Source organism: Rhinoraja longicauda, chromosome 9, assembly GCF_053455715.1.
Source record: "Rhinoraja longicauda isolate Sanriku21f chromosome 9, sRhiLon1.1, whole genome shotgun sequence".
NCBI lineage: Eukaryota > Metazoa > Chordata > Chondrichthyes > Rajiformes > Arhynchobatidae > Rhinoraja > Rhinoraja longicauda.
Window position 1 is genome coordinate 16,693,737 of NC_135961.1, and position 13,556 is coordinate 16,707,292.

A 13,556-nucleotide genomic window follows, 5' to 3' on the forward strand; every position below is an offset into this window, starting at 1 on the left:
AAAGTTCAGAATAGCTTAGATTTTTATTATTAGGAGACTATGGGGATGCAAGATTATAACTACGTAGACTATGGGAAACAATATTAAAATAACTACTGTTACATTCTTTATAGCATATTCCAATGCACACACTCAAAATCATACACCGATCAGCCAAAACATTATGACCTGATGAGCCAAAACATTATGACCACCTGCCTAATATGCTGTTGGTCCTCCGTGTGCAGCCCCATATGCAGTGTGCGATGCATTCCTCCCGTGACCACCATTAAATTTTTCTGTGACTTGTGCCACAGTAGACCTTCTGTTGGTTCAGACCAGATGGGATAGCCTTCATTGCCCTCGCGCATCGATGAGCCTTAGGCTCCCAACACCCTGTCGCCGGTTTGTGGTTTGTCCCTCCTCGGACCACTGTCAATAGGTTCTCACCACTGCTGACTGGGAGCACCGCACAAACTTTGCCGTTTCAGAGATGCTCTGACCCAGTCATCTGGTCATAACAATTTGGCCCTTGTCAAAGTTACAGGTCTTTACTCCTGCCCATTTCTCCTGCATCCAACACATCAACTTCAAGAACTGACTGTTCACGCTGCCTAATATATCCCACCCCTTGACAGGTGCCATTGTAACAAGATAATCAATGTTATACACTTTGCCTGTCAGTGGTCATAATGTTCTGTCTGATCAGTGTATAGTCTGCCGAGAATAAAATCTGTAGCCATTGGTGTGCATCGGTGGCTTGTATTGGACCGCTTTTATTCATGTTAAAAACAAGTTTTTCCTGGTAATCCTAATTGAAACCTTCAGAAACCATGGGGGAGGGGAAGGATGGAGTGGATTCCTTGCTTGCATTGGTTGTGTGGTGCATTCGCTGCACAGTGAAAGACCCCGCCCTGGCAAAAGGGCATCATATCATATCATATCATATATATACAGCGCGGAAACAGGCCTTTTCGGCCCACCAAGTCCGCGCCGCCCAGTGATCCCCGTACATTAACACTATCCTACACCCACTAGGGACAATTTTTACATTTACCCAGTCAATTAACCTACATACCTGTACGTCTTTGGAGTGTGGGAGGAAACCGAAGATCTCGGAGAAAACCCACGCAGGTCACGGGGAGAACGTACAAACTCCTTACAGTGCAGCACCCGTAGTCAGGATCAAACCTGAGTCTCCGGCGCTGCGTTCGCTGTAAAGCAGCAGCTCTACCGCTGCGCTACCGTGCCGCCCTAAAAATGATGGAAAATACTTTTCATAGGAAGTAAAAGCAATAAAATACTTTGTGTGCTTCAGAATATTTCTCATACATTCAAAACCATGGAGAAATGCTCAAAGACTTAAAAGCTTTAAAAATAAAATGGCAAACTATATCAATGTTTAAAATAATTACAACATACTTTGAGTCACTTTAAGTAGCTAAACCTTTAAAATATTTTAAATACCCATTTTTGGCAATTTATTCCATTATATATCCATTATCTCCATGGCTGGGTGACATCATTTTTAAAGTGCGGTGCTTAAAGTTTGTACTCCAGGTGAAACCTAACTGTGATTTATAAAAGTCTTATCGTAACTTATTCACTCATATAAGTGTCTATCTTTAGAACCAAAGAACCGATCTTCTTTAACAATGTTATTAACTTGTCCTGCAATCTCAAAAACAGAAATTCTTTTAACCCGTGGATCCTTCTATTCATATATGATCCTCATAAAGTTTTACATTTAATTTGTTTTTTATTCTCCCCCACTCTAAATTTCATCTCCCATTTTAGTCTATGCCTTTCTGAAGTCTACTACTATTATTTTCACACTTCACTCTTCACTACATCTTCAAGCTTTGTGTGATCTGCAAATGTTGAAATTATCCCCCAATATCTAAGTTTTGGTCACAATATATAAAATAATGAACGCCGATACCGAAATCACTACTGTAAACGTGCTCCCAGGTATGATATACAATGAATCTCTGTTTATCGTCAGTGAGACAACTCTACCCAGACTGCGATGGCTCCTTAAATCCCAAGGTTTTATTATGTAGCAGTGTAAATTATAAAGTGCCATATATTATGTGGCCTTATGAAAGCCAATGTACATAAAATTAACTGCACTAACTTCATCAATCCTTTCATTATTTAATTGAAGGAACTATAAAAGTTCATTGGACATGATTTAACTTTAATAAATCCATGTTGGCTGCCTTTTATGACCTCCCAAGTAACAAATAATTCTGTCTTGTAATCTTGCCTTCAAAAATCCCACCACTGATGTTAGCCTAATTGTTTGGTTTATCTCTTTTCCCTTTTTATGGAGCACTTTTATTAACAACCACGTTAGCTTTGATAGGTGGGGTTTTTTTCTATTCACCGATACAGTACCTGAATTTGCTAGGTACTAAGAATGAAATAGCGCTATTAGCTTGTGCCATGTGTGCAGATGCAGAGCTCAAAAAATTATGTTGCGAAATCATTAAAAGAACAAAATGATGTTTCCTCTGACCAAATCTTCCTAATAGTTTACACAGCATGATTTATTCTCATGCAGCATTAGGCTTTGATACATTTGTTCACATTCCTCTTATGAATTGAAACTAAATGACAAAGAGAAATATTGTGTAACTACTCTGCATTTTTTGAATAGATATCTCTGGGCCTTTGGAGGGATTTGGATGTGAGCTATATTACCATGCAAATTACTAAGATTCTGTTGGGTTCAGATAAAATTGCTGACCTTTTCAATGTTCATTTTGTCACACTTTGTTAAGCAATCAAATGCAAGCCACATCATTTTTAAAAGTTTTATGACATTGATCCCATAAAATCACAAATACAAGCAACTGGCCTCTTGTCACGGTTATTTCTACTTCATTAGCTGCACTGTAATAGCATATATTCAACTGAGCGAATAAAAATCTTTGGAAACTATGAGTAGATACGAGCTATTTCCAAACTGTTAATACAGCAAAAGCCTACCTTCCAAAACAAATTAGCTGTGTGTGTCACTCATGTCTTCAATCAAGATCTTCATTGGTTTTCAGGAAAATACAGAATGCCCAAGGATTAGATTCCACATCTCCACAGCATGAGTGGACAGTGCTCTACTTACTTCGGCTGCTGTAGCCCATGTTTCAGTGCCATGTTATTCCACCCTTTTACCAACACTGCAAAGTCACCTCCTTCTTTCATCCCAGAATTCCTTATTGTCTCATGTTGCTGGGTCAAATAAATTCAAAAAGCACACAAGCTGTAGTATTAGTTACACTTCTTTGTTGCGAGCTTGCCAGAATTTTTATAATCAATTCCATCAAGTGAGGTGATTCTGCATGATATTTTGATAAACTGAAAGGAAGCATTTCAGTACACAGTGTCTATCACTCCAGTAATTTGTTGCTACTTCAGCAACTACACTTTGGCCTCGAACAGTCTCACTAAATTTTCTTCATCAGAGTTGAAATATTCTTGATTTACTCAGCTGCTTTCTTTCCCACAGGTGATCAGTTCATGCTTAGAATCTCCCGTGTTCAGTAATATTTATCATCTTCAAGGTCCCTATTTGAAGACAAGTGGACCAGCTTTAAAACAGCTGCCACTTTCCATGTGATAATAGATTCAGCAAACATTTGCCTCATTCTGAATACGGGACAGCCGTATCTTAGAATAAAAATGACGCCAACTAATTTGAATTTTGTTGAGATTAGATTGCGCTCTATGTGTAGCTTGCAAAGCACACATACTGTGAGATATATTGAGATGAAAAGGTGTCATATCTGCAATTTACTTTCTAAGAGCTTCAACCAGAAGCGGACTAAATTATATCCTTGAGCAATGCCACGTGATTTTGCTAACCTGCCAGATTTTATGCCTTTCCTGCAATGTTTCAAAACAGCTTTTGAAAGAAAACCTGGAAAGAAAATAGGTGTAGAAAAGAGGCCAAGTGATTCGATTTATTTCAGTTTAAAAAAAAGTTGGCTTTTAAATGTAGGGGAACTGAAACATAATTTTGTTGCATTCTTTAAATATCAAAATATTAGATGCTATAACAAAATAACATTGGAAAAAATGGTTCAGCGATCATCATCTCAGTCCTCATTCTTCAGGAAACGGGGCTTCCCCTCTTCCATTATAGATGAGGCTCTCACTAGGATCTCTTCTACATCGCGCAGCTCCGCTCTTGCTTCCCCTCCCCCCACTCGTAACAAGGACAGAATCCCCCTCGTTCTCACCTTCCACCCCACCAGCCAGCGTATCCAATAAATCATCCGCCAACATTTCCGTCACCTACAACGGGACCCCACCACTGGCCATATCTTCCCATCCCCTCCCCTTTCTGCGTTCCGCAGAGACCGTTCCTTCCGTAACTCCCTGGTCCACTCGTCCCTTCCTACCCAAACCACCTCATCCCCGGGCACTTTCCCCTGCAACCGCACGAGATGCAACACCTGTCCCTTTACCTCCCCCCTCAACTCCATCCAAGGACCCAAACAGTCTTTCCAGGTGAGACAGAGGTTCACCTGCTCCTCCTCCAACCTCATCTATTGCATCCGCTGCTCCAGATGTCAACTTATTTACATCGGCGAAACCAAACGCAGGCTCGGCGATCGCTTCGCTCAACACCTGCGCTCGGTCCGCGTTCGCCAATCTGATCTCCCGGTGGCCGAGCACTTCAACTCCCCCTCCCATTCCTAGTCTGACCTTTCTGTCATGGGCCTCCTCCAGTGCCATAGTGAGGCCAACCGGAAATTGGAGGAACAGCACCTCATATTTCGCCTGGGCAGCTTGCAGCCCAGTGGTATGAACATCGACTTCTCCAACTTTAGATAGTCCCTCTGTCCCTCCCTTCCCCTCCCCCTTCCCAGATCTCCCTCTATCTTCCTGTCTCCACCTATATCCTTCCTTTGTCCCGCCCCCCTGACATCAGTCTGAAGAAGGGTCTCGACCCGAAACGTCACCCATTCCTTCTCTCCTGAGATGCTGCCTGACCTGCTGAGTTACTCCAGCATTTTGTGAATAAATACCTTCGATTTGTACCAGCATCTGCAGTTATTTTCTTATATCATCTCAGAGGCCTGTTCTTTAACTAGGCCCAGTTAAAGGGCCTAGTTATCTAGGCCTAAGCCCAGTTCATTACCTAGGCCCAGTTCATTAACATCACTTTCTGCTCATCCTTCACTGTATTTGTTCTACTGTCTTGTTCAAGTGCATTTTTGACCGTTTACACCATAGTGTGTATTGTTATTTAACTGCAGTTAGTGTGCATTGGAAATTCTTTGCTCAGAAAAGTGAGAAGGTTGTATGTTATGTTAAATCCAGAAGGAGAAAAACTGTGAATCCTGAAGAAGGTTAGAAAAGATGATGAATCTTGTAGAATAGCAATGTACTAACTTGGAAGAGTAGGTGTTCGAGCCTGCACCGCCATTCAATATGATCATGGCTGATCATCCAGCTCAGTAACCTGTACCTGCCTTCTCTCCATACCCCCTGATCCCTTTAGCCACAAGGGCCACATCTAACTCCCTTTTAAATATAGCCAATTAACTGGCCTCAACTACCTTCTGTGGCAGAGAATTCCACAGACTCACCACTCTCTGTGTGAAGAAATGTTTTCTCATCTCGGTCCTAAAAGACTTCCCCCTTATCCTTAAGCTGTGACCCCTAGTTCTGGACTTCCCCAACATCGGGAACAATCTTCCCGCATCTAGCCTCTCCAATCCCTTAAGAATTTTATATGTTTCTATAAGATCCCCCCTCAGTTTTCTAAATTCCAGCGAGTATAAGCCTAGTCTATCCAATCTTTCTTCATATGAAAGTCCTGCCATCCCAGGGATCAATCTGGTGAACCTTCTCTGTACTCCCTCTAAGGCTAGAATGTCTTTCCTCAGATTAGGAGACCAAAACTGTACACAATACTCCAGGTGCGGTCTCACCAAGGCCCTGTACAACTGCAGCAGAACCTCCCTGCTCCTATACTCAAATCCTCTTGCTATGAATGCTAACATACCATTCGCTTTCTTCACTGCCTGCTGCACCTGCACGCTTGCTTTCAATGACACCCAGGTCACGTTGCATCTCCCCTTTTCCTAATTGGCCACCATTCAGGTAATGCTCTGCTTTCCTATTCTTGCCGCCAAAGTGGATAAGGATGGGAATGGGACAACAACATAAGGTGGCAGGTCACTGCACACTCAGTGTCAGCCTTGCAGGATGAACAGAAACGCTCCTCCAATCTGTGCTTGGTTTTCTGATTGTAGTGAGCACCAGGGCCAGTAAATTAGATTAGAAAAAGTACTACGTTTCTGCCTCATTTGGAATGCGTGTTTACGGTCCAAGAGGATGGGAAGGGAGGAGACTGAAGAGGAGGTTTGGCACCTCCAATGATTGCATGACAAGGTGCAATGAGAAGGGGGGTGAGTGCTGAAAGAGGTGGAAGAGTGGACCAGGTCATTGCAGAGTAATTTTAAAACAGTGCATATCTTGTTCAAATTTGGAAAAGAGTGAAAAGTTATGTGTTTAAATTTCCTGATAATTGTTGAATCATTATCATATTCTTGTTTGAGGAAACTTGCTATGTTCAAGGCATCAGCTGCATATTCCAGAGTACATCGTTAACGGCACTTGTCTGGTTGTAAAGTGTTTTTGGACATCTGATGCCATGAAAGGCCATATATAAGTGCAGGCATTTTTTGTCCATTGCACATCTTCATTTCTATTAAATGTAAATTGATCGTGTATCATATTATTAATTCATCTCCTGTTATCTCTGTTATAAATACAAAAATCTTTGAGTAAATGTTTTTATTAATATCTTCATGTGGAGGACTGCTTGTTCTTATGGCAGTAAAAATGAGTAATGCATTTCCTCAAAACGTTGTAGCATTTTAGCAGTTGTCCATACCAAGTACTGCAGTCGGACACAGAAGTATTCATTGCATTTTTGAGCATACAATCATAAATTTTACTTTATAATGCATAATGATGTATTCGTGAAAATTAACCTAGCATCTTACATCAGAACCAATGAAGCACAGAACAAAAAATAATGGTCTGAGCAGTAATTAAAAGAGGTATATATGAGATTGCAGTGATGGGATGCGTTCACTGTGCACCTTGGCTGTTGACCTTTCCAGTGAATTAAAGGTATCCCAAGTGAAATGTCATTTGTGTATTTTTGGCAGCAGCTGCAGTGTTTGCACAGGTTCTAAAAGGGTTCACTGTTCCTAGTAATGTGTGTTCCTTTTTTATAGTAACGACTGACATTTTGCACACGATCATACAAAGTCAAAATGATGTGTGAAATGTGAATCACATCTGCATTTATTTTGTTCTTAAACAATGATTCATTCAACCATTTAATGGTTGCAATTTACATGAAAGTTTCAGGAAGTGAAAATCTATTCTCAAAATATTTTCCCATAACCCAAGTTTTTCTTGTTACATATAAATCTGAATCAAAAGTGCGTTAGGCTATATCATCAGAATTTAAATCAAGTAGCTTGTTTACCATATAACCATATAACCATATAACAATTACAGCACGGAAACAGGCCAGTTTGGCCCTTCTAGTCCATGCCGAACACTTTCTCCGACCTAGTCCCATCTACCTGCTCTCAGACCATAACCCTCCAATCCCTTCCCATCAATATACCTATCTAATTTACTCTTAAATAATAAAATCGAGCCTGCCTCATTCCATACAGCCACCACACTCTGAGTAAAAAAGTTACCCCTCATGTTACCCCTAAACTTTTGTCCCTTAATTCTGAAGTTATGTCCCCTTGTTTGAATCTTCCCCACTCTCAAAGGGAAAAGATTACCCACGTCAACTCTGTCCGTCCCTCTTAAAATTTTAAAAACCTCTATCAAGTCCCCCCTTAACCTTCTGCGCTCCAAAGAATAAAGACCCAACCTGTTCAATCTCTCTCTGTAGCTTAAGTGCTGAAACCCAGGCAACATTCTAGTAAATCTCCTCTGTACTCTCTCTATTTTGTTGACATCCTTCCTATAACTTGGCGACCAGAACTGCACACATAAGTTTGTCCATGCCACTGACTCTTCCTTTCTCAATTGAAAATGATTTCCACTACGAATCCTAACAAGATATATCTATTTCTTTTAAAATCATCTATACTTTACCGCAGCGATTGTATTTCAGAAGTATCTAAGAGGCAAAAGATAAACTTGAAGGGGATATGAAAGATGCTGTACAAATGGGAGAGGGACTCCAACACCTTTCAAACTAAACTTACCAATGTGATGTTTTTCAACTCTGTTTAACTCCATATTGATTGTCATTGAAATTCATCCAATTTTATTTAGTGTTATTGTTTTTGACCCCGCTTCCATTTTTGTTCTGTTTTCTAAGCTAATATGTTTACTACTTGCTTAATTTGATTTAATTCTGTGAGGATGTTGTATTTTTAATCAAATTTTAATCAGTATAAACCTGCATCTGCCATTCCTTCATTTTGTCTTTTTATCAATTATGTTAAAAATTGTGAGTCTTAGCCTTTATCTGCTAAAATTAATTGTGGTTCTGGGGACTACTTGTGTGCCAAGAAGTTTAAATGTATACAATACTCGTCAGTATTGTCAATAAGAACTTCACCCAGGTTGGCTGAAGAGATACTTCTTTTAACATCATCGTGCTGCAATTGTGTTTTTCATGTCGTTTGTCTTTGATCTGTGAACTAGGTAACAATCAGAATCAGGTGGCAAAGAACAAAAAAATCTGCTGCTTATAATCAAATTGAACTGGAAATGTTCAAAGATGATATGATTTTTGTCCCTCCAGGAGACCATTTGGCCAATTATATCGATGCTGGCCACAAACAACTACTTAGATTCCTCTCACTTCCTAGTTCTTGGTCCTCAATTTTGCAGATGATGGTTCTTTTCAGCTGCTTCTTCGGGTACTTTTTAGAAGTGATCTACAAACTTTAAGTCAGAGAGACTGTTTTGCTGAAAATGTTCTTCCTCAGCTCTCCTCTAATTCATCTACCAGTTAACGCTACCTATGTTCCTGCCTGGCAAAGAAGGCAGATTTTTCCACTTTATCCCATCATGACCTTCTGTGATTTTATGCATCTCAATTAGATCTCCCTTCACTCCCTTTTTGCAGGCTTAAGATCCCTTTCCCAGAGACAGACATTACATAGGCACCACATGGTTTACCCATAGGAACCAACCTGGACACCAACTTTCTGCAGACTGTAATCAAACCCAATATACACAAGAAGGTGCTAATTCTCTGAAGGAAAAAATGTCTGATTAATGACGATTCATTTTTAATCACTTAGTCTTAAATGTTTAATCCATTTTAACATTAGCATTTAGAGATATAGCCATTTAATTGCAGATTTATTGTATATTTTAATATTAAAACCATCTCTTCTGAAGCATCCGCGCCTTTCCTAATATCGTTCCTGCACATTTCAATTAGGTTACAAATTTTGACTTGATATTTGTTGTGGGCCCAGCCTTGAGCTACTTCTCCAGAAGAAACAAGAACCGGCAGATATTCACTATCAGTCTTCCCAACATATTTCCAACAGATGTAACCAAAAAGAGATGTAACTTACATCTTCAAAAAACTCAAATCAGATTTGTGAGACATGATTTTTCAAGAACAAAACCATGCTGACTATCCCTAATCAGCCCTTGATGAGGGCACAGCTGTAGAAGTTGTTTACATGCATTGCAGCAAGGTATTTTACAAGGTTCCACCTGGTAGGCTGCTCTAGAAGGTTAGATGACATGGAATTCACGGAGAACTAACTGACTGGATTTTTAAAATGACATAATGGAAGGAAGCAGACGATGATGGTGGAAGGTTGTTTTTCCGAACTGAATGCCTGTGTCTGATGGTGTGCCTCAAAGTAAATTTCCAGATGACACTAAAATGGGTGTTATTGTAGATAGCAAAGATGGCTTTCAAAGATTACAGCAGGAGGGCAAAGGGGCAAAGGAATAGTAAATGGGATTTAATACAGATAAATGTGAGGTGTTCATTTTGGGTGTCTAACCAGGGCAGGACCTTTACAGTTAATGGCAGGGCTCTTGGGAGTGTTGTAGGGCAGAAGGATTGCATGTACATAATTCCTTGCAAGTGACATCACAGGTCAAGAAGGTTTTTGGTACATTGGCCTTTGTCAGTCAGGGTATTGAGTGCAGAAGTTGGAATGTTATGTTACAGTTGTACAAGGTGCTGGTGACACCACAGTTGGAGTATTGTGTTCAGTTTTGGTCACTCTGTTTAAAGGAAATATGGTTTTTTTTAATGGAAAGAGTGCAGAGAAGATTTATGAGGATGTTGCCAGGACTTGAGGGTCTGAGCTGCAGGGAGAATTTTGGCAGGCTAGGACTGTATTTATTCCTTGGAGTGTAGAAGGATGAGAGGTGATGTTATAGAGGTATCTAAGATCATGAGGGAAATAGACAGGGTAGATGCACAGAGTTCAGAGTATGGGAATCAATAACCAGAGGACAAAAGTTTAGGGTGAGAGTGGAAAGATTTCATAGGAATCTGAGGAGTAACCCGTACAAATACCCGGGTAAACAATACAAATTGTTTTCTGAATGAATTACTTTTGAGGTGTTTGTTATTCAGACAAATGTAGCAGTTAAATTGTAGATAGCAGAATTCCACAGGCATGGAGTTCAAAGATCTACTAATGGTGCTTGATTCTGGAGGAATGTTAGCAACCAGGAGGATACCTCCATGACATTAGAACAACAGGAAAAATGTTCCCGATGTTGGGGAAGTCCACAACCCGAGGTCACAGTTTAAGAATAAGGGGACTGAGATGAAGACATTTTTTTTAACCCAGAGAGTTGTGAATCTGTGGAATTCTCTGCCACAGAAGGCAGTGGAGGCCAATTCACTGGATGTTTTCAAGAGAGAGTTAGATTTAGCTCTTAGGGCTAAAGGAATCAAGGGATATGTGGAAAAAGCAAGAATGGGATACTGATTTAGGATGATCAGCCATGATCATATTGAATGGCGGTGCTGGCTCGAAGGGCAGAATGGCCTACTCCTGCACCTATTTTTCTGTTTCTATGTTTCTAATAGGATTTTGACATCCCTCCAAACTCCTCTATTTGCAGATGGAGCTTTACACAAAAGCTGATTGGTTAGTAATTTGTCCTTGATCGCTTTCATTATATGTGCAATATAGTCCAGTACATAGAAGCAATCACAAAGAAGGCGCACCAGGTTCTTTACTTTCTGAGAAGTTTAAAGAGGTTTGGCATGTCACTGAATACTCTAACAGATGTACTGTGGAAGGTATCTTGAGTGGTTTCTTCATGGCTTGGTATGGGAATTCTAACGCACAGGAACTCAAGAGACTGCAGAGACTGGTGGACTCACGCCCACCCACCATGATAAGCATCTAAATGAGGTGCTGTGTCATGCATGCATCATCATCATCATCAGGAATCCCCACAATCTGGGCCATGCTCTCATCTCACTGATATGTTCAGATAGGAATTACAGACGCTCAATATCCCACACCACCTGATTCAGAAACAGCAACTTTTCTACATCTATCTGCATGGCACCTTAGATTGCATAGCACTTTCGCCATCCTACAATTCAATTGTGTTTATTATGTTATCTGTGAGTACTGTGTTTACAGACATGTTACGCTGCTGCAAGTAAGAATTTATTTGTTCCATTTTCAGACATATGATAATGAATCACACTTGCCTCTTGATGATATTTATCCTTTTACCAAGATCATTAAAACCAGACTTTATCCTAGTACTGATACTATGTCAGCACTAAATTACTGTCTACTTTGTGTAAGATTGTACTACGTACTTCAGCTTGCATCCTGATGGTCTGGTTACCTAGTATATTTGATAATTTATTGTATTATTGTTTATTGTATATTTATTTGTTGTGTTGTTGCATGAAAAGCTACAGGAAGGAAGAATTTCATTGTTCTGTTCCCGGTGCACATGACAATAAAAGACCCTTCACTCTTGTCTCTTTTCAACTTGCTGTGTGAATTTAATGGTAGTGTTTTCTAATTATCCAGAATGAGAACACTGCAAATGTGTTTTGTTGGCTGTAAAATGTCTGGGTAGGTCTGGGGTTCTATTCAATATACTACAAAGGATCATTCTTTGTGCTTCTAATGGAGCAGCAATTGCACCCGGCCAGGCAGCAGCACCCAGGCCGACATTATGCTACTGCCTGCAAAAGGACAAGAAATGGTGAAAACTTTAAGGATATCATGGATGTGAAGATATTTGAGAAAGACTTGCTTCAAACGTTGATGGTTACAACTGAATGACTGCATCGGATTTAATTCTGGACAACCTCCATACATCTTTCCTTTTACAATAATTTTTAATTTCATGTCTTTAACTGTAGAAGGTCGTATTAACATGCATCTGCATGTCTAAAGGTGTCCATTTCTCTCTATCAGGTAAAGTATTACTGTGGTCCAATGTAGGTTGGCTGAAGATCAAAGCAATAAACAGATTCATAGAGGGCCAGTCCTATTCCTAGAAGTTTTATAATGAGCTAGTCAGTCACTGCCCCATGGTATGAAAATTATTTGGAATAATAATTAGATGCACATAAACATAACCGTTTTCTAGCTGGTGAAGTGAAGACTTTTGGAAAATCATAAACAGGACAGTGACAAAATATTCTATGCAGTCTGTTCCCAGGTTATGACAAGGTTTCGTTGCTGAGAATTGTTCATTTTCTGAGAATTGTTCGTAAGTCAGAAATGAGCACAAACAGTGTGTGGGAGAGGATCACAGGAAAAGCTGTGACTGGAGAGTGAGCAGGCACTGTGTGAGTGAATGTGTCTGCTTAGTGCTCCCAGCACAGCCCAGGATTATTCTGCCTCAGGGGGTTGTAGGGGATGTGGTGGGGAGAGAAAGGCCATGAGAAAATGCCTGGTTCACAACAGCAGATGCCTGAAGATGCCTGGATCCTTTAAGCAGCCAACAAAACCAGCCCTCATCCATCCTATCAGTCTCCCTAAAGCTCATTTGTATGTGTGGGTAACCATAATTTAAGCATTTTTAACCTGCAGAGGACCTGAACACCAAATTAAATCACTATATATGACTGTGGTCATCTTGCAAATTCGCATGTATGCAGTGAGTAGTCCGGATCTTGCTTGTTAATCGAAGAAGGTCCAGTTCATCCCTGCATTCCTTATCAAAGGTCCTGAACCTGAGGATCGGTTTGGAATACTGGATCTGTCGGTTCACTCCACTGCTGGAGCTGAGCTCCAGATTTCTGATATTCTGCAAAGCTTAATGGCAGGAATTCACCTCTCAGATTCTGTGCCCAGACTTGGCCAATCCAGTTGCCGCTTGCCTGATGACTGACTTATCTGAGTCCACACATGTGGGAGGCATCTGACGAGAACTGAACTGAACACTTAGCGGAGTCTCAGCCTGAGGTGGTGAACTGTGAAGGCCCTGGAGCATGAAGCATCCTGACAACCTACGACAGAAGCTGTGACTTGCTGTAGAGACACACATCTTATCGGGCAGCAAGGTAGTGCAGCGGTAGAGTTGTTGCCTTACAG